At 35.7% G+C, this 22,684-nt stretch overlaps 1 pseudogene; it reads left to right on the top strand.

The window, feature by feature from the left end:
* The first annotated feature begins 7,955 nt into the window (after positions 1 to 7,955).
* Positions 7,956 to 10,000, top strand: LOC127193584 (heat shock protein HSP 90-beta-like; annotated as a pseudogene).
* The last annotated feature ends 12,684 nt before the right edge of the window (positions 10,001 to 22,684 follow it).

Here is a 22,684-nt window from a genome sequence, read left to right on the forward strand (position 1 = left end):
CAGCCTTGTCTGGTCCCTGATTTTAGAGGGATTTCCATGAGTATCTCTCCATTTAATTTAATGTTGGCTATTGGTTTGCTGTATATAGCCTTTATTATGTTTACATAAGTGCCTTGTATTCCCGATCTCTCCAGACTTTAAACATAAATGGGTGTTGGATTTTGTGAAATGCTTTTTCAGCATCTAAAGAGATGATCATGTGGTTTTTCTCTCAGTTTGATATTATATGGTGGATTACATTGATGGATTTCCGTATGTTAAACCATCCCTGCATGCCTGGAATGAAGCCTACCTGGTATGGTGAATGATGTCTTTGATATGCTGTTGTATTCGCTTTGCGAGTATTTTGTTGAGTATTTTAGCATCAATGTTTATAAGAGAAATTGGTCTGAAATTCTCTTTTTTTGTTGGGTCTTTGTGGGGTTTAGGTATCAATGTGACTGTGGCCTCATAGAAGGAATTTGGTAATATTCCATCCATTTCTATCTTTCGGAATAGCTTGAATAGTATCGGTATTAGCTCCTCTTTGAAGGACTGGTAGAATTCTGCGCTGAAACCATCTGGCCCTGGGCTTTTTTTGGTTCAGAGACTATCAATGGTTGCTTCTATTTCTATAGGCGAAATAGGGCTGTTTAATTTGTTTATCTGGTCTTGATTCAATTTTGGAAAATGGAATCAGTTGAGGAAATTGTCCATTTCCCTTAGATTTTCAAATTTTGTGGCATAAATGCCTTTAAAGTAGGTTCTTATGATTCTTTGTATTTCTTCGGTGTCTGTTGTTATGTCTCCCTTTTCATTTCTAATTTTGTTTATTTGGACAGTGTTTCTCTGTCTTTTAGTTAGATTGGCTAACAGTTTGTCTATCTTGTTAATTTTCTCAAAGAACCAGCTGTTGGTTTTGTTGATTCTTTGGATTGTTCTCTTTGTTTCTAACTTATGATTTCAGCCCTGAGTTTGATTATTTCTAGGCATCTACTCCTCTTGAGTGTTTCTGCTTCTTTTTTTCCTAAAGCTTCCAGATGTGTTGTTAAGTTGTTTATGTGGGATATTTCCATTTTCTTTTTAAAGGCACTTAGTGCTATGAATTTTCCTCTTAGCACTGATATCAATGTGTCCCACAAATTTGGGTATGTTGTTCCATCATTGTCATTGAATTTCAGGAAGTCTTTTATTTCTTCCCTCATTTCTTCCATGACCCATGTGTCATTAAGTAGAAAGTTGTTTAGTTTCCACATGTTAGTATGCTTTTTGTTATTTCTGTTGCTGTTGAAGTCCAGCCTTAAACCATGGTGATCTGATAAGATACAAGGTATTATTTCAATCTTCTTGTGTCTGTTGAGGTTTGCTTCGTGACCAACTATGTGATCAATTTTAGAGAACGTTCCATGGGTAGCTGAAAAAAAGGTATAATCTTTTGCGTTTGGGTGGAAAGTTCTGTAGGTATCTGTTAGATCCATATGATTCATGACATTGCTTAATGAAGTTATTTCCTGGCTTAGTTTTTGAATCAAAGACCCATCCTTGAGTGAAAGTAGGGTGTTGAAGTCTCCCACTATTAATGTGTGGGTAGCGATGAGGGGTTCAAGCTTTGTTAATAACTCTTTTACAAATGTGGGAGCCCTTGTATTAGCATAGATGTTCAAAATCATGATGTTTTCTTGTTTGACTTTACATTTGATGAGTACGAAGTGTCCATCCTCAACCATTTTGATTAATTTTGGTTGAAAGTCTATTTTATTAGATATTAAAATGGCTACCCCAGCTTGTTTCTTGTGACCATTTGCTTGGAATATTTTTCCACAGCATTTTACTCTGAGGCAATGTCTGTCCTTGTGGTTGAGATGTGTTTCTTGAATGGAGAAGAATGTTGGGTCATGTTTATGCATCCACTCAGTCTGTGTCTCTTTATTAGGAAATTGAGACCATTGACGTTGAGAGATATTAATGACTAATGATTGCTAAGTACATTCATTTTTGGTATTTGTAATAGTCAAGATTTTGTGAGGTTGTGATCTTGCAATGGTATAGTTACCTATTTCCTCTGTAGATTTGGTTGTAGTTTGTCCCTTTGGGGTGGAGTTTTCCTTCTAGTAACTTCTGTAAAGCCTGATTTATGGCTAGGTACTGTTTGAATTTGTTTTTGTCATGGAATATCTTGTTTTCTCCGTCAATGGTTATTGATAATTTCGCTGGGTATAGTAATCTTCCCTGGTGTCTGTGTTCTCTTAGGGTTTGCAGAACCTCTGTCCAGGCCCTTCTGGCTTTCGTGGTCTCTGTTGAGAAGTCCGGAGTAATTCTGATAGGTTTGCCTTCATATGTTACTCGGCTTTTTCCTCTTGACATTTTTAATATTTTTTCTTTGTTCTGTATATTTTGTGTTGTTATTATTATGTGACGGGAAGATATTCTTTTCAGGTCTATTCTATTTGGTGTTCTGTATGCCTCTTGTATGCTCATATGCATCTCCTTCTTCAAATTGGGGAAATTTTCTTCTATTATTCTCTTAAAGATATTTTCTGGACTGTGGAGTCGGTTGCCCTCTCTTTCCTCTATCCCTATTATTCTCAAGTTTTGTCTTTTCATGGTGTCTTTGATTTCTTGAATGCTCTGTGTCAGGCACTTTTCAGATTTAGACTTTCTCTTGATGGATGTTTCCAGTTCTGAGATTGTATCTTCAAGTCCCGATATTTGTTCTTCCATTTCTTGCAATCTGTTAGATAAGGCCACTTCTGAGATACTTGCTTTCTTTTCTGATGCTTCTCGATCACGTTTTTCTTCCATGTGTTCCTTTATGATAGCTTCCATTTTTATCTTCAGGTCTTGAACTGTTTTAATGATTTCCTTCATCTGGTTATTTGTATTTTTCTGAAATTCTTCAAATGCCTCTTTATATGACTCTTTTAAATCCTCAGCCCTCTTGTTTGCCTCCTCTTGCATTTGTTTACTGATTTTATTTGTTTCTTCCCTTATCATCTTAATTACTAAGGACTTGAGATCATTTTCTTGTATATCAATTGTTGTTGGGTTCTTCAGGTTGTTTTCATTGGGATTGGTGGGATCTGAAGATGCCAACCTGTTTTGGTTTTTGTTAGCATTCTTTTGCCGTCCTCTTGTCATTTTCATGACTCTGGTGTTGGGAGGTGGTTTGTAGTGACCTTCCCTGTTTTAGAGTGGATAGTTGATGCCTGATTATAGGTAGGGTGCTTTTGCCTGTGGGGATCAAGGAGTATTTCCCTGGACCAGGCAGGTGATTCAGATTCTACTCCTGGAGACTTTTCTCAACACCTTAGACTCCAGGCTGAGTCATGCAAAGTACTGCTGTAATTCAGATCAGCAGTTTTGGGATCTAGAGTGAGGTCAGCAGCCAAGCTCTCTGGTTGTGTAGGTTGATCCCAGCTGCCTGTCCTTCCTGCTGCTTTGTAGCCAAGACCCCAGTTGGATCAGACCTTCTGGGCTGCAGCGGTCTTTTAGCTCTGCCTCTATACTCTGTAGGAGCGTCCAGCCTCTCCCATGAATTTGGGAGTTCTTGCTGGGTCTGCAGGAGCTGACCCAGCTAGTAACTGCCTGTTGGAGATTACAGGATCAGTGCCTGGTGGGCCTGAGACAATATGATTTTAAGTCACTGGCAGTATCCAAGGAGGCAGCAATTTCCATGCCCCTGTAAGCCAGGATGCTCCCAGATTGCTTTAGATCAGCAGTTAGACCCTGTAAGCATGACCCCCGGCTCCCTGTATCATGGGAGGTCCTGTTGTGCCTGCAAGAATGGACCCAGCTAGGTTCTGTTGTTTGGGGAGTGCTGGGTCAGTGCCGGCAGCCCGGGCAGGCGGCTGGCAACAATGGCGATTCAGTCCGCTGGCAGGAATCCCCCGTATATTCTCTTTCTGCCAGTGAAAGCCAGAATGCTCTCAGATCGCCTTATGTCAGCAGTTAGACACCGCAAGCAAGACCTACATCTCCCGATAACATGGGCAGTCCCACTGGGCTGTGGGAGCAGTCCACGCTGGTTTCTAACTGCCCCTGTTTGCAGGGTCAATCCTTTGTGTCTGGGTTCAGATTGGAAGAAATATTATCTTATATCAGTGCTTTCTAACCTTCCTACTGCTGTGATACTTCAGTACAGTTCATGTTGTGATGACCCCATGAAATTATTTTCCTTGATACTTCACAACTGTAATATTGCTAGTGGTATGCATTTTATGTAAATATCTTTTATGTAGGATATTAGATATGCAATCCGTGTGAAAAGGTCATTCAACCCACAAAGTGGTTCAACCCACAAGTTAGAATCCATCACATAGAGATAACTGCTAGAAGAGCCCAACTGTGCAAATTTATATGCACAATATAAAATATAAAAATGGAGAATAAAAATGGAGAATAAATAAGTATAAAACATGAAACTCTTTGGCTTGAAATTTAAAAAGAACACAAATAAAACAATGAAAAAAGTAACAACCACATGTTTATGCATTTGAAATGATTTTACATAATCCCACATGGGAAAGTAAAGGTAGAAATAAGTGACAGTGCCAGGAGATAGTAAATCATTAGAAAATACACATTGAAGAGTTCAAAGAAGGTTTATTACCTAAAGCTAAAATGACCTTCTTTAAGTCCTTTAAAAGTGTTTAATTGAGATAGAATTATACCATTTTCCCCATCTCTGTACTGGTTAAGTTTTCACATTACACATTGGTTTTCAATCCCAATAGTCTTGAAAGCCTCTCTAAGCAGACTGACCTTAGTACTAAGTCTCTTGTTGAATGCAAAATAAGATCTCAGTAAAATACATACCTACTATATTGATATATAGGAAATGCATCACATTTTAGTTAAGCACCAGGCTACCTGGAACAAGAAACCCCAATTAAAAGAAGTATGACTTTCTGAAGAGAAAAATAAATCCATGGCAAACCCAACAAATATGATCATTCAGCATTACTGTAGTGATGCCTAAGTGGAGAATAAAGAAAATATAATAAAAATGTAATAAATGAGAGATGATTGTCACAGATTTTGATTTTGTCTTGTTTTGTTTTGTTTTTTTCATGGCATGGTTCTCCTGCATAGCCTTGACTATCCTGGATTCCCTTTGTAGACTAAGATAGCTTCAAATTCCCTAAAATCTCGCTGCCTCTGCCTCCCAGAATGGTGGGATTACAGGCATGTACCACTGCTCACATCTTGTCATATTTTTAAAATACTCTTTGCATCAAAATAATGAAGCACATTTTTTCTTAATTGCCTCAATATTTAATTTGAAGATATTGCATATATATCAAATTATGTGGCTAAGAAGTAAAATTACTAAAGGCAGGCTATATATATTGTGATGAAATTGGTAGGAAAGAAAGCATAACCTCCTCCAAGATATGGAAATATTTAAGAATTAAACATTATAAGCCCTATGAGATGGCTTAAAATAGGAGCTTTTCATATTTGCCAACATTCTCTAGGTAGTGAGTGAATCCTTATATTCCATGTTTGTTTTTACACAGACTCCTTTAGTCCAAATGTTGTTCGGAAAAGACATCTCATATCCAATAGTCTACTTGGCACTCACTGCTAATATAAAAACCTTTGGTACACATACCTGTCTAATTTCCCCCTCTTGTTTGTGCACCAGAGAGAGACAGTTTTGTATGGCTGATATCCTTGGAGCTAGCTTGTCTCTTCTTGTCACCAAGTTTTACCCATTTTTAGATGGATTTTATTGTCAAAGATTTGTGACATTTTTCTTGGACATGCATGATGACTGCCTACCTTTTGGTTCCTATTGTCGCTCATACTGATCAAACATCTACTGTCAGTATGATTCTCATCACACGTGAAGCTCCTAAGAAGCTCTATTCTGCACATGTGTGGTTAAGTGAGCTATAATATATACATCTTCAAATATATGTCAATTTCAATATATGAAACATGTAAGATTCATTATTATCTTAATCGGTTTTGTAACTTTATTGAAAATTTTCAACATATGTAGCAAATATTTATTCAATTTGTGTATGTTTAATATATTTAATATTTTACTAAAATAATATTTTCTTTTTTCTTTAAATTTTCTTTTGTAATTTATTTACTTTATATTCTGATTATGGCCACTTCCCTTGTCTTCTCCTGGTTCTACCCTCCCTGCATTATGCCCCTTACCCCCTCTCCTAGTCCTCAGAAACTGGGAGCCCTCCTCCCCTTTCATTTAATCCAAGCCTATCAAGCCCCATCAAGACTGCCTGCATCCTCTTCCTCTGTTGCCTGGTAAGGCTGCCTGCCAAGGTGAAGTAATCAACTAGTGGGCACTAGAGTCCATATTGAAAGCAGCCCCTTCTGCTCACATTATGGGACCCACAGGGAGACTGTTCTGCCTATAGACTACATCTGAGTAGGCTGTCTAGGTCTTCACCTCCAGGGCACCCTTCCCCCACCCCCTCCCACCAGGACTAGATTTGTTGGCTCCATTCATCCTTTTATGGAGCTCCTGTCCCCTCCAGGTCCTTCTCTCCCAACTCTTCCATAAGATTCCCAGCACTCCAGTCCAAAGTTTGGGTAAAGTCTTTCAGAGGACCTCTATGGCAGGCTCCTGTCCTGTTCCTTCTCTTCAATCGCTTCCTGTGCCTATTCTATTTTCCCCTTCTGAATGAGAACTAGGCATTGTCCTTGGTCATCAGGGAAATGCAAATCAAAACAACTCTGAGAATCCATCTTACACTGCTCAGAATGGCTAAGATCAAAAACTGAATTGACAGCACATCCTGGCAAAGATGTGGAAAAAGGGGAACACTCCTCCACTGCTGGTGAGAGTGCAAACTTGTACAACTTTGGAAGTTAATCTGGCACTTTCTCAGATTATTAGGAATCCTAGTACCTCAAGACCCAGCTATACCACTCATGGACATATTCCAGACATGCTTCATTACACAATAAGTACAGTTGCTCAACTATATTAATTCATAGCAGTTTTATTCCTAATATCCAGAATTTGGAAACAACCTAGATGTCTCTCAACCAAAAAAAGAAAAAGAAACTGTGGTACATTTACGCAATGGAATACTATCCCGCTATTAAAAACAAGGAAACTTTGAAATATTCATCCAAATGGATAGAACTAGAAATGATCATCCTGGCTGAGGTACCCAGAACCAGAAAGACATGCATGGTATAAATTAACTTATTAGTGGATATTGGCCACATGATACAGGATAATCACACTACAATGCAGAGACCTAAAGAAGCTAAGTAACAAAGAGGACCCTGGCAGAGAATATTTATTCAAATTTAAAAAGTAGTACTAATATATTTATTCTCCACCATTTTATATCTCTTATTGAAATGTCATTAATTAGAACTTGTATTGACATGCTAATAAATAATCACACACTGTATTGTTTATGTTTTCATGTGTATGTTTACATCATAACTCAGCTATAAGTGTCCCCATTCTAGTATGACTAGTTATTTAAAAAATGGGCTTGAAGAGATCAGATGAAACTAGGAAAATAAAATTATATTAATGTAATTCATTCACAAATGTTAGATAATTTGCGACAATCTGTTATGTTCCTTTGGAGGCTTTTGCTAAGTTAGCTACATGGAAAACATAGATCAATTTCAAGTTTTAAAATATTAAGACAACAAAATAAACATTTTTAATTAACTTTTACAAAGAGTTTAATTCTCTTATCATTTTTCGTTAAATATCCATATGGCATTTTGATGAGCACTAAAATTATATAAATTGATTATTTTTTCAATTACTTACTGCTTACCTACCAATTCATCTGATATTACTTTCAATCAGATGCTTGCTACTCTAGTCTTAAAATAAATTATTTTTTTAATAAAAATTACAACTAAAGCTCTCTTGAGTCACTCCTGTACAGCTTAGACATGCCATACTAGTTGAATGTAGTCCAGGCCCACCCTGCACTGTACTACTACTTGGGTTATCTATCAAGATGCCTGAGAAAGGGTACTATAGGGAGGAAAAGGTGGAGACCTTTGCCTTTAAGGCAAATTACTCAGCTTATGTCCCTCATCATCAATACTTTCTATTCAAACAAGGAAATTTTTCTCTATGAATTGATCTCCAATGCTTCGGATGCCTTTGACAAGATTCAGTATGAGATCCTGACAGACCCTTTCAAGTTGGACAGCAGCAAAGAGCTAAAAATGACATCATCCCTAATCCTCAGGAGTGCACTCTGACTTTGGTGGACACAGGCCTCATAAATAACTTGGGGACCATTGCTAAGTCTGGCAAAAAAGCATTCATGGAGGCTCTTCTGGCTGGTGCAGACATCTTCATGATCAGGCGGTTTGGTGTTGGTTTCTACTCTGCTTATCTAGTGGCAGAGAAAGTGATTGTGATCACAAAATACAGTGGTGATAAGTGGTACACCTGGGTGTCTTCTGCTGGTGGGTCCTTTACAGTTTGTGCAGATCATGGTGAGCCCATTGGTCAAGGTACTAGTAGGATCCTTCACCTCAAAGACCAGACAGAGTACATAGAAGAGAGAAGAATCAAGGAAGTGGTGAAGAAATACTCCCAGTTCATAGGCTATACCATCTTCCTCTATATGGAGAAAGAATAGAAGGAGATCAATGATGATGAGACAGAGGAAGAGAAAGTCGAGAAAGAGGAAGAAGATAAGGATGATGATGATAAGCTTAAGATTGAAGATGTGGGAAGAAGACGAAGAAGATTAAGGAGAAATGAATTGATTATATAGACTTGAATAAGATAGAAGCCTATTTCTACCAGAAACTGTGATGGCATCACTCACAAGGAATATGGTGAATTCTATAAAAGCCTCACCAATGATGGGGAAGACCTCTTGGAAGTCAAGCACTTCTCCGTAAAAGGTCAGTTGGAATTCAGGACATTACTTTTCATTTCTCTGTGAGCTCCCTTTGATCTTTTTTAGAACAAGAAGAAGAACAACAACATCAAACTGTATGTCCATCATGTGTTCATCATGGACAGCTGCAGTGAGCTGATAGCTGAGTACCTCAACTTTATTTGTGGTGTGGTTGACTCTGAGGACCTGCTCCTGAACATCTCCTAAGAAATGCTCCAGCAGAGCAAGATCCTGAAAATCATCCACAAAAGACATTGTCAAGAAGTGCCTTGAGTTCTTCTGAATTGGCTGAAAACAAAGAGAACTACAAGAAAATTTATGAGGCATTCTCCAAGAATTTAAAGCTTAGGATCCATGAAAATTCAACTAACTGTCCTCCGCCATCACACCTCTCAGTCTGGAGATGAGATAACTTCATTGTCAGAGTATGTGTCTTGCATGAAAGAGAAACAGAAGTCCATCTACTACATCACTGGTGAGAGGAAAGAGCACGTGGCCACTCCGCCTTTGTGGAGCCTGTGTGGAAATGCAGTTTTGAGGTGATGTACAGGACTGAGCAGTTCAAGGAGTTTGACAGAAAGAGTCTGGTCTCGGTGACTAAGGAAGACCTGAAGCTACCAGAGAATGAGGAAGAGAAGAAGAAAATAGAAGCAAACAAGGCAAAGTTTGAGAATCTCTGCAAGGTCATGAAGGAGATCTTAGATAAGAAGGTTGAAATGGTGACAATCTCCAATAGGCTTGTGTCTTTGCCTATGTGACAAGCTTCTATGGCTGGACAACCAACATGGAGATGATCATGAAGGCCCATGCACTGAGAGACAACTCCACAATGGGCTATGTGATGCCCCAAAAACACCTAGATATCATCAATCCTGACAACCCCATTGTGGAGACCCTGTATAAGAAGGCTCAGATGGAGAAAAATGACACCAAACAAGGACCTGGTGGTGCTGCTGTTTGAAACTGTTCTGATCTCCTCTCATTTCTCACTTGAGGATCTCCAAACCCACTCCAACCACATCTACAGCACAATTAAGCTAGGCTTGGGCATTGATGAAGATGAGGTGACAGCAGGAGAGTCCAGTGCTACTGTTCCTGTTGAGGATGATGAGGATGTTCTTCCCATGGACAAAGTATGTTGAAGATCCCCCAAGGAAGCCCATGCTCTCTGTATAGTCTCCCTCTGGCTCCCCTACCAGCCTTGGCTCACTTGGTTCTCTGCTCATGTCAAGAAGAATCTCTTCTATCCTGTCCTTGTGCCTTAAAGCAGGAAAATCCCCTCCCATAGGACATCATGGTTGGGTATTTTGTATTGTCGTTTTTCTTGTTTGTTTTATTTTGTTCTGAAATTAAAAGTATGCAAAATAAAGAAGATGCAGTTAAAAAATTGCAACTAAACTTTGCTTTTAAAATATCTTAAAAGAAAAACTTTATTGGATACTTGTTAAATGTAGCTTGAAGAAAACTAAAACTATAGCTCCCAGTCAGTTGGAAATATTGATTGTATGCAAGGTTGTCTTGGAAGAAACTATTAGATAAGACAATAATGTGGAATATGGCAACGACATCATATGTGGAAAAGAGAAATGACCATTGCAGATATGATTTAGTTATTGCATTTATTTTTTAAGGGGTACCACACTATTGTTATGTTTTTATAGTAGAAATCCTAGCTTTTTTTTTTTAATGAACCAGTTGGTGATAATGGAGGTAACTGTTGCCAGGTCAACATGGAGCTAATTTTCCATTTTCTGGAAGAACAGATGGTGTAGATGGATACAAATCTGGCTTCATGGAGGGAAAAAATGGTTTAGTTTGGCACATTCATTTCAGAAAATATTCTGTATCAGCCAGGTCCATTCTGCCATTTTGAGAATATCCTCCCATGGATAAGACTAATTAAAGATTATTATGAAAATTTGTATAATCTGTGTGTAGCATCTAGATGTCTCCCATTGGTACGTTCCACTAACTGGCCAGCTGGTTTAGTGAAACAATTTTCTGGAAACTTTTATTTTATTCAACATAGTGGATGTTTAACAAATAAGAAAACAAAGATCACATAATGAAATGAAGTACAGATACTTTCTACTGAGTAATTCTTGTAAAAGTTTCCTGTGCAGAGTAATAATAAAGGCCCAAACCTAATGCTCTTTTGAACAAAAACTTTATACAAAGAATTAAGAAGTTATTTGTTACAGAGAAATTCCATATTGTGCATATATATATATATCTGTGTTTATATATACATATATATATTTAGTTCTTGTGAAAAATAATGGAGTTAGAAGACGGGTTGCTATATTGTATTATGATCTAAATTCTGACTTATAAAAGGAAATAGTGGTAAATAGCTGGACTTCTTTTGTATTAAATAAACATTTTGTATATTTAGAAACTTTTTTAAATTTAGAAACAGAACTACAAGTTCTTTGGAATGAATAAGATCTCACCATTTTCGCATGGCAATCAACAACCTGACCGTGAAAACTTTACATATTAGAAAGGATAAGACTCAGAACAACATTTCTAAAATTGGCCAAAAGTTAAGATGTGGCATGAGTAAATATATTGTAAAATTTTCATAAATAATTTTTAACTACCGAATAATTCTCTCCTAACCTTTGAGTATCATTATTGCTGAAAGATAATGAATAACTACAAAATTATATTTTTAAAAATTTACACAAATGAAAAACTTAAATGGCTAGCACCAACTGTGTATAGGGTAAATGTCATAATTGTGGAGAAGTAAAGTTCATCTTATTTTGAGTTATTTTACATTAATTTATTGTTATTATTATTTTGTTATTACTATTATTATCATAGTGTATGTGTGTATGTGTGTCTGTGTGTGACTGTGTGTTTCTTTTCTGATGTGCCAGATCATGGCTGTGGAAGTCAGTGGACAACTTATGGAAGTTAATTTTCTTCTGACTATGTGGATTCTGGAGAACCATAGTTTTGGTGACAAGAATCTTTATTTGCTAAGCCATCTCACTGATCCTAAAATAAATTCTATACAAATGAACACATTCTAACAATCAAACAAATATATATATATATATATATATATATATGTGTGTGTGTGTGTGTGTATGTGTGTGTGTGTGTGTGTGTGTGTGCGTATATACATATATATATCAGAAAAATGTGTAATTAGATGTAATGGCATATTACTTTAAATGAGCAGATAAAAGGATAATGAAAAGTATTGGAGAAAAAGGATGAAATTGCAGGTTGGTCTGTAAACAATGTGATAGATGTGTATGGAACTATAATTTACTTTCTTAGCTTGTGATCATATGCAATAGAAACACAAAGAGAAACTTATCTTTTTATTAAAATGCAAGAAAAGGGGAAACTGCTACTGATTTAGAAACACACAAGATTCTCTGAGAACAAGAAAAATGTCTTCTAGAGTGCATTTTAGTAAAGAACTGAACTTTTCCTATGATTAATACAATCATACAATTAGCCTACAGTGTGTCCTCAAAAATAAATTCACATTTCAGTAGCCAAAGAAATTAAATTCATGTGTCTGATACTCCTAAAGTTAAGTAATACTAAATTTTAATTTTTACCTTCAAAATAATTAAAAATTAAAATGATTCTAAAGTGGAAAGTTAAATTGTGTTGAAAATTCTGACTCAATTACAAGTGAGGTTGAAAACAATCATGATGTAATATGAATAAATTATAATTGATTTAAATATTGAAAATAGTTTGAACGTAAGTAAGAATGTCCACAATGAGTATTTATAAGAGTCCAGATGGGATACCCCTAGTACATGGTGGTGAGTGCAGAACTCAGGATGAAAGCAGGATGCTTTCTATCCTGCTCCCACAAAGAGAACCTAGGACCAAAAAGGAGAAAGGAAACTTAAAGATCCCTAGTCCCTGTGACTTCCACCCATAGTTCTGTATCTAAGAACCTCACTGTGTGTTCTGAAAGAACATTAAACATGTTATAGTAATGCATTTTGTGTTTTAGATCCCTGGAAAAAAAAAGTTGTGCAGTAAGGCTCCTCCTCAACATTTGCCTCAGAATATATTCTGTAGTTCATGTGTTCATTAGGCAGCGCTTCACTAAAATTGTTTTTTAAACCTTTTCGTGGCTCCTTCCACAAAACTAGGATCATGAGTTGGATTGTTGTCCTACCCCTTGACGACCACAGGGATGGGACACGTGCTCAAGCAGTGCAGTTGTACGTTTGCTGTATCTGCTTTGATTTTAGTCTCCTCTGTAAAGTGGTCACAGTTATTTCTGCATTTTTTCTTAGAAGCTCAACTCTACCTATGAAATCTGTATTTGACAAATTCTATTCAGCATATTTAAGTCTTATAAAGGAATATTTTCAGACAATGTAGTGACAATATTCTGCAAACGGAAGGAATGCCTACCAGCAAGCCCCAGCCCTGTCTTTGTTGTTTTACCTTAATTAATATGTTGTTATACATGGATAAATTTACCATGAATATTTGTAGAATAAACAAAGCTGTGAGTTAGCTAATGTGGCGTTAAAAGTGTGAAATGATGAAATCGGATGTAGGTGAATGTAAAAATAAATGAGATTTTGAAGTGCAATGCAAAATGGGCATGACAAAACTACTTTTGTTATAAACAATTTGAAAATCATTATGTTCATGGAAAACTAATATTTGCTTCCAATGGAAAAATCGTAGTCTTCAAACATTTGAAGAAGGATAAAAGAATGGTTAGACAGTGAGTTCACCCAGAAGCAAAAAGAGACAAACGGTATATACTCACTTTTATCAAAACACTAGTCCAAGGGATACGTACCATGAAAATCTTTACTTACCAAGAAAGTGGGTCAGAGGAGAGGATATCCAATTGAGACTTTAGGCAAGAGTAGCATGGAAGAAAGAGGAAATAGTAGGACCCACAGGGTCCTGGAAACCTACAAGAAGAACTTTATGACAGGCAGATCTGGATCCTGGGGTCCTCCTCAAACTAAGGGACCAGCCAAGGAGAATATAGGCAGTAAGCTTCGAACCCCTACCAAGACCTAGCCGACGAACATGATACTCTCCACCGTTGAGTGGAGAGTGAGATCTGACTCTCACACGAACTCTGGTGCCCCTTTTCTGACCATGTCCCCCTGATGGGGAGACCTGGTGGCACTCAGAGGAAGGATAGCTAGTTACCAAGAAGAGACTTGATATTCTGAGAGCATATATAGGGGGAGGAGGTCTCCCTCGGTCACGGACATAGGGGAGGGGAGATGGGGAGAAATGGGAGGGAGGGAAGAATGGGAGGAAACAGGGGAAGGGCTAACAATCGAGATGTAATATGAATAAATTAATAAAAAAAAGAATGGTTAGACATCTGAATGATGTTCGGAAAGCTAAGACTGAATTAATCACTGAAAATTTCAAAAGGAAATATGCATGGTCAATCCAGACAAGACACTTTTCTGACAATTAGAGGGTTTTTTTTTTTTCCTGAGAGAGAATTTCTCTGTGTAGCTTTGGATGTCCTGTTCTTGCTTTGTAGACTAGGCTGCCCTCGAACTCAGAGTGATATGCCTGCCTTTGCCTCCCAGAGTACTGGAAATAAAGGCATTCTCCATCCAACCTAGTTACAATTAGAGGTTTTTGTCAGTTGGAATCCACATAAAACAAAGAGTGTCTCTGTAGAAGGGAATAGATGAACTCCTACCATGGTAACAGCCCTGTCTATATGGCTCTATAATTCTCCCCAATTGATAAGATATAATAGATCATGATCATAAATTTATCAAAAAATCTAATGTAGTTAGAACACTGTATGGCAGTATAAAACTTGTAAATATAACTTAGTTTACTATTAGCAATTAGAGAGCCTCATTGCTTATTGTGAAATATCGAAAGTCAAATAAAATGTATTAAAAATTAAAATAATTAGCATTTATTTTTAAAAATTGAAGTCACAATGGTTGATAAAATTTATTCCATTATATATTATTATACTAAACACAAATAATAGCACAACCAGAGGATTCTAGAAGCACATGTGATCAGGACCTTTCAGTCTGCACTCATTTATGAGTTGAGCAATTTTTATTCCAGACCATTACAAAGTATTTTAAAATTCAGTAGCTTTTCACATAAAACATATTTAAAATTACTTTTCACTTCAGTGAAATTTATTCTGATTTGGACTAAATATAGAAATGCAACCGCCACCACATGCATGTCAAAGCAGGTTAAAGGGAGCAACAGCAAATGTAATCCACGCCACATGAATCTTCTGGGAAATATAGCATGCATGAAAGAGGATGTCCCATCTGGCTCAATGTTATTATCAATTCATTTTCTTTCACTGAAACCAGTTTAATAGACTACCCTTGAATAGACCAACATATTTTTATACGAAGTGCACCTTATCTGTAAATTCATTAAATTTAGGATTAAGCCATAGAATGCTTTAGGTCTTTATGACTAGTCAATTGTGTCTTACCTCTAATTATTTCGTATTTAGAATTCTTACATATTACATAATTAAAATTTTAATCTAGAAAGTATTTTCTTCAGTATGTGACTTCCCATCCCCAGAACAATGTGATTCTGACTCTCTTGAGTCTCTATTTTAACTTCTGGGAGCCTTGCCTAAAGAACTGCTCTAGGAGCTAGTTATAGTGGTGCATAGCTATAATCTTAATATTCTAGACGCTGATGCAGGAGGACCATGAGAATAAGGACAGTATGGTTTAAAATAGACTCTCAATAAAGTAAAATAAAATTATAAATAATTGACCCTTCCTATATTTGAAGGCTTTCATCAAATGCAGTTGCTCAGTTCCCACCTTTCCACTCTTTCTAATGTAGTACTGATAGATTAGTTTCTACTGCCTTGTTTGCCTCCCTTGTAAATGTATATGTTACTTATATGTGTTCACTTATCCTGCCTTAGATAAAGTTAATAATCCCTTCTCTGCCAATTAATAACTCAAGCCACCTCAACCACTAACATGTTCTCTAAGTCTGCAAATGTGTAAGAAGATTTATAGCCATGTAACTTAGAAAATGTAGTTATTTTAGGTAACCAGGAAACAGAAGCAACAGTATAATATCCAAGATATTAAAAACATGGCAAAGAAGCAAGAAGAGTTACTACTTCTTACTACTTTCAGTGTCTTTGACTCATTGTTACATGTTTATACCTTTGATAAAAAATAAGAACTAAATATTCACAAATATAGAAAAGATAAATGTTAGGATATGCAGGTATTATTCTAAGGTCACAATGAGAAATCTGGAAGTTATTTTTGTTGCTTAGGGGAGACTACTAAGCATATCCAATAAGGTGCTGTTGTATTTTCTGTTGTTTGAAAATGTTACTACTCACTTCAAGTTAACCTTTATGATGTCTTTATCTTCTTTGTCAATCTACATTACTTGCTATGCACTCATACTAAAACCAAAATTAACTATAAAATATGTTGCCTTAAATTCCCTATACTTCTAAGCCAGGCGTGGTGGCGTACGCCTTTAATCCCAGCACTCGGGAGGCAGAGGCAGGTGGATCGCTGTGAGTTCGAGGCCAGCCTGGTCTACAAAGTGAGTCCAGGATGGCCAAGGCTACACAGAGAAACCCTGTCTCAAAAAACCAAAAAAAAAAAAAAAAAAAAAAAAAATCCCTATACTTCTATTCTCACTCACCCACTTTAAAACGTGGAATTATCTGTGTCTTCTCTGTTTCACTATTATATAACTTTGAATTGTACCATATAAAATTTGCCTCCCCGGGTTGCTATACAATGATAGTGCCCAAATTTTGAGTGAAGTTTTTTTTTTTTTTTTTTTTTTTTTTTTTACTTTTCATCTATATTAAAGTCTCTGAGGGTTAGTTAAAATGTTCTAATCATTCATCCTAGTCCATTTATTTCTATCCCACATGAGAAAATTCTTTTCAGTTAGATTTATGTTTCTGAAGTACATGTCTTGCCTCATCATGCCTTTGGCTAGAAAAATATTAAGGGATCTCCAAAGAAGACAGTCAACATTCTCTCCTTGTCTTTCAGTAACAAACTACATGACATTTCAATACTATGTGTGTCTACTCATGCTTACTGTCCTATCTACTTAGTGTTGATATACCATTACCTTAGCCAGATGATTCAGAAAAAAGAAACATGTAACTCAGATTTCTGAAGCCTTAGACAGCAAAGATCAATGCCTTGGCAGATATCTAGTAATGTTACTTCCTGAATTACAGAAATCAGAAATCTGTCTTATATTCTCTTTTTTTTTTTTTTTTTTTTTTTTTTTTTTTTTTTTTTGTATTCTCTGACGGCAAACAGAAAGCTTATTATTTATGTGAACAAGGCTGAAAACAACTATGCAGTCCTTGATCCTCCCATTATTAACTGGGGGAGTCTGTGGATCTTGGTCTTAGAATCCCAGGATACCAAGATCTGTAGTTGCTTAGGCTCATCTTATGTAATGACACAGGTTTAGCAGATGCATAGGAACATAGTACTGTATTATTTAAATTGTTTCTATGTCACGCATGAAACAATATGATGTAAATTATGTAGTTTTTAAATACTGTGTTGGTTAAAGAATAACAACAAAACATCTAAACATTTTCAATGCATTTGTAGTTGTTTTTCATATTCATGCTAGTCCTTGAATGACTAAATTCAGGTGAATAATCCACCAGGGTGAGATGTTGACTATATTCATATTTCCTACAAATATTCTACTGTTTTAATTCTTATGCTATTTATTATATCTTCAAGTTGCCATTATGTGTGTAACCAGATATTTTATTTTTTTAAAAAAAATCAATAATTAAGAGATAAATAAAATTAAGGATGAAAATATTTTCTCATAGTCTGGAAGTATAGATCCAAAATGAAGGAGCTGTTAGAGTTAGTTCCTTTCAAAAGACTCACCAGGACAGGCTATGGTATCCTAGTCTCTCATGCCTCCACATTTCATTTATCTCACAGGCTTGTGAGTGCAAGACTCTAATATCGGTATTGACTATTTTCTCACAATCATATTAATACAGTATCCCTTGTTCATTCTCATTATACTTTTCATCATTTCTCTTTCTTATTCAAATAAAAATATAGATGAATGATACACCTTACTTTTAAATTTTTTATTTAATTATTTCATTCAGATTACAACTCAATTGTTATCCCATCACTTATATCCTCCCATTCATCCCTCCCTCCCACTTTCACACTATTCCCCTGCCCTAGGTCTATGACTGAGGGGAAACTCCTTCCCCACTATATGGTCATAGGCTATCAAGTCTCATCTTGGTGGTCTGCTTATTCTTTCTTTGAGTGCCACCAGGGATCCCCACCTGGGAGAGGTGGTCAAATATGGGGCACCAGAGTTCATGTCAGAGTCAGTCCCTGCTCTCCACATAACTGTGGTTCGATACTACTTGTATTGTCCTTGGTGAGTGCAATAGTTTGAACAGACTCCCCTGGGCCCTGATCCACCCAATATGATAATCTTCTTGTAGATTTCTAAGATCCTCTGGTTCCTTCTATTTCCCTATCGCCTATATTTCTCTTGCCAAGAGTCCCAGTGTGATGTCCTCACATACATCCCAATCTGCTGGTAAGTGAAGACTTTCATAATAACCAGAACCTGGAAACAGCCTAAATGTCCCTCAGTTGAAGAATGGATTAAGAAATTACCATATGGAATACTACTCAGATAAAAAAAAAAAAAAAAAAAAAGGAAACTACAAAAACTGTGGACAAATGGATGGAATTAGAAAAGACAATACTGAGTGAGTAAACCCAGAAGCAGAAAGAATCGCATGGTATATACTCACTCATAATTAGGTATTAACCCAAAAAGCATGTCCCATGAATGTACACCCTAATTTAGTATGATCTCTATTTTAAACTTCAGTGGTTATGCCAGTGATGGTTTTATTTTCAAATACAGTTGCTTGTTGAGAAATAGAGATAGAAACCTGAATATATGTTTTTGGGTGACACAAAAAAATGTCAAGAATGCCATACTGTGTAAGGATTCCTTACTTTCTGAATTGTAGTTTCTGGTTTTCCACACTTTTCTCCTTACTGCCCCTTGTATAGCTCTAGGGTATTAATAATGACTCAATCTCTCTAAACAGCAATTTTTTCATATGTATTATAAAAATAATAGTTCTAACCTCAAGGCAATTTGTGAAGACCAAAGTGTATTAACATGAATAAATTTAAAACATTGGACTTATCCTGTGTGTATTTTTTTTATTACTTCAGGCAGCTACAAAGTTGGAGTCCAAAGTGCCTGATGTGCAAGTTTAGGTCAAGATTAATCTGCTTAATCCTCATGTCCATATACTATCTTCTCTGCCCTTACTTCCCTCCTTCAACTTTATGTAGTCTTAAATAAAATCAATGTAAAATGTTCATAAGATAGCTAATGGTGTGATTAGGGAACCAAGAAAAGTTTGCCTGAGGAAAATGAGGTCATTGTAGATCAAGTGATGGCTCTGTGAGAATATTCAAAAATGAACACGGGTCTACATTTGAATTCCTCACCTTCAAACAGATAGTAGTCCTGTGTATTTGTTTGCCATCTATATGTAAATGAACAGTATCTTGAAACCTGACAACTAGGCTCAAATATGGTGGGGTATGTTTCTGCAGCACACGTGGGAGTCCAAGACAAGGAAAAAAGGAGGTAGATTCCAGCCTTTGCTACACAGTGAAACACATTAAAAACTCAATTTGTGTAAATCAATTTAATTAAATTTAAAACCTAAAGAAGTACATACAATTTGTTTGTACCATCAAATCTAAACATAGCTGACTCATAGCTTATTTAAAACTTAAGCAGGGTGCAATTACATGATATGAGTTTTAAGATTTGTAACAATAATAAAGAGACAAAAAGTTATTTAAATAAAATTCACACTTTCTTTTCAAAAAAATTCTTTGTTGTTGAGGATTTTACACATACATACATTGGAAATATCTACAATCAGATTCGTTTTCCAACTCTTCCAATCATTTTCTTTTATCCCATCTCTTTTCCCTATGCAAATTTTACCTAGATGTAGTTTCAAGCACCTGAATTGTAGACATTTGTTTTGGAATATGCAATGAAAATTTCTTCTCATTTTTCAACTTTTACCTGTTCCATATTCTCAATATGTACCTGAAAGATACTAAGGCACACACAATGACAGTTGCACTTTGATGTTTATTGCTCCAGTACTCCCAATAGCAAGTAATAAAAAGTCTTCTAGGTGTCTACCAAAGAAAACTTCAATAAATAGGGAATATATTTAATTCAGCTTTAAAGAAAAGTGAAATGGTATAAGAATTGTATGGAACTGGGTATTGGACAAACAGTGCATACTTACTCAAGTGTATGGATTATACATTTAAATTGGTGTGGTAGATGTGTTTAGCTAGGAAAAGGGACACTAGGGGAAGAAGACTTATTACAGGATGGTAAGAGTGGGGTGCTGCATTATGTGTTACATAGAAAATGAACAAAGGTTTTAATTGGAAGTTTCAATAGACTAGCAGGAAGGAAGATGAAAGGAAGGGAGGAAAGGAAGAAGGGAGGAAAGGAAGTCATTGCACAGTCTAGTAGATAACACAATATGTTGTATCCAGTGATGGACTTTCACCAGCAAGGCTGCAGCTCCTCTAAGTCCCTCTCCAAACACACTACCAACTGGCAACATAGTGTCTGAATACCTGAGCCTTTGAGGATATTCTCACTCAAACTACCAATTAAATGCAGTGTGGTAATATGCTTGTTTATAACTTCCTGGTCTACCTAGGTGTATTAATGCCCATAAAAAATTTCCATGGAATATATACAATATATCTAATGATCTAAATAGTTTCTGGCAAAGTAAGTTATACATATATTTATCTAACTGTTAAAGCCAATGAATACATTTGTACATATTCTAATAATATAAAAGTCATACTCAGTGACACAAAGTCAGTAGAAACAAATTGAAACAGCAACACAGATCTAGTTTCTAGATAAACGTCAATAGCTCTAACATAGGTAGGTTTAATAGGTTATAAAGCTGTGTATGGTTGAGGCAGATACTATAAGATTAGAACACATATTCCAGAATTGTCATCAGACCTACATGTAAGTAATTGTGTAACATAGGCTTATATATAAGGTTAATGGGAAGGGACAAAAGTTAACTTGAGTTTAGAACATTTTCTCATAACTGTAAATCTGGAAATGTTTTGACCCTGGGACTCCATAAACATAAAAAAGTCCAGTGGAGAAACTCAAGGAGTATATGTTGCACAGTTTAATTGGCTTGTAGTTGGAAGCAAAATAAAACAGAGAGATATTGTAGCAAGAAATAAGATTAGATAAAATTAGAAAACTCAGCTTGGGGACACATGATTTTGGACTTCACATTTAAAAAGTAAGGTAATTTCATTTGGTATGTAATGAAGGCTCTTTAGGAGATTTTATGCAAATTTTAACATGGTTTTGGTGGCTTTAAGAAAATTAATCTGGAACCATTGCATCATCTGAATTGGAACAGAAGGCAAGAAGTCTATTGAAGTTTAATGCGATAGCCTAGGGAAGAGGCAATGAGGTTGACGGCTGTAATGGAATGATGGCCTGGAGGGCTGGAGAAGAAAAAAAGAGGACAGTGAATATAAGGTGTTGGTAACAGACAAAGAACGAGAAGCAAAGGAAGAATTCTTGGGGACACATTCTAGAAATGAACCATGGTTGTAGCACAAATACAGCTGGATGAAGCAGCATTATATTTATTTTAAAATACTAATTAATAACCAGGACATATTTTATACTTTCTGTACTTTGTTATAGATTCCTTTCAGTGTGTTGCAGAAAGGAGTTGTCAAAATGAATATTTTGACCAAATAGATATATAACATTCCTTCAGTATCTATTAAAATATTGATTTTAGAGTCCTTGTTTAAAATAATAAATTTAATTATCAATTTAAGTTCACTAACCAAACAAATGTATTTTCATACTGTACCTTAAAATTGAATTATAAATAATGATATTGAACTAAAATATAGTTCCAGGAGGTTTTAATGTACAAGATGTACATTAATGTACAATTATAATGTGCAAGAAAGGAAGAGAATGATGGATATTTTAAAAACTTACAATAGTTATGAGGTTTATAGAGAAAAATTTCATTTTGTTAATAATATAGTAGAAACATAAACATAGTAAGTTATTTTTAAATACTGATATAATATGGTTAGCCTAGTGTTAATAAAGGGATAACATTTTAAATTTATATTTTATTTTATGGCCTTAAATAATACAGAAGCATCAAATGGCTGTGAATCATGTTAGCAAATACAACAAAATAGTTTTACTAAAACTTTCTTATGTGAAAATAGTTATAGTTCTTATTTCAATAGATTCTCAACAAGTTACATATCGTATTTAAAAATATAACCTGAAACAACCGACAAGGAATTTAAATAAATTTAATTACTTATATTGCTTACCAAAGATATATATCTTTACATTAATTCAAAAGTACAAATTTTATAAAAAAGTAATCTGAAATTGTCTTATCAAATTAGTATTACATTTAGTGTATGTAATCCAGTCACTAGAAAAGGTGACACAGGAAAACAGTGATGAGTTCAATGAGAACCTTAGGCTATATCTCAAAAATGTGTCCAAAAAACAACAATAATACTATGAAATGGCTAAAACAATCATGTACAATAAAAATCCTCTGGAGGAATTTCCATCCCTAATCTCATGCTGTACTCTAGAGCAACAGTAATTAAAACAGCACAGTACTGGCATAGCAATGTAATCGAATCAGAGACCGAGAAATAAATCCA

This window comes from Acomys russatus, chromosome 9 (assembly GCF_903995435.1).
Source record: "Acomys russatus chromosome 9, mAcoRus1.1, whole genome shotgun sequence".
NCBI lineage: Eukaryota > Metazoa > Chordata > Mammalia > Rodentia > Muridae > Acomys > Acomys russatus.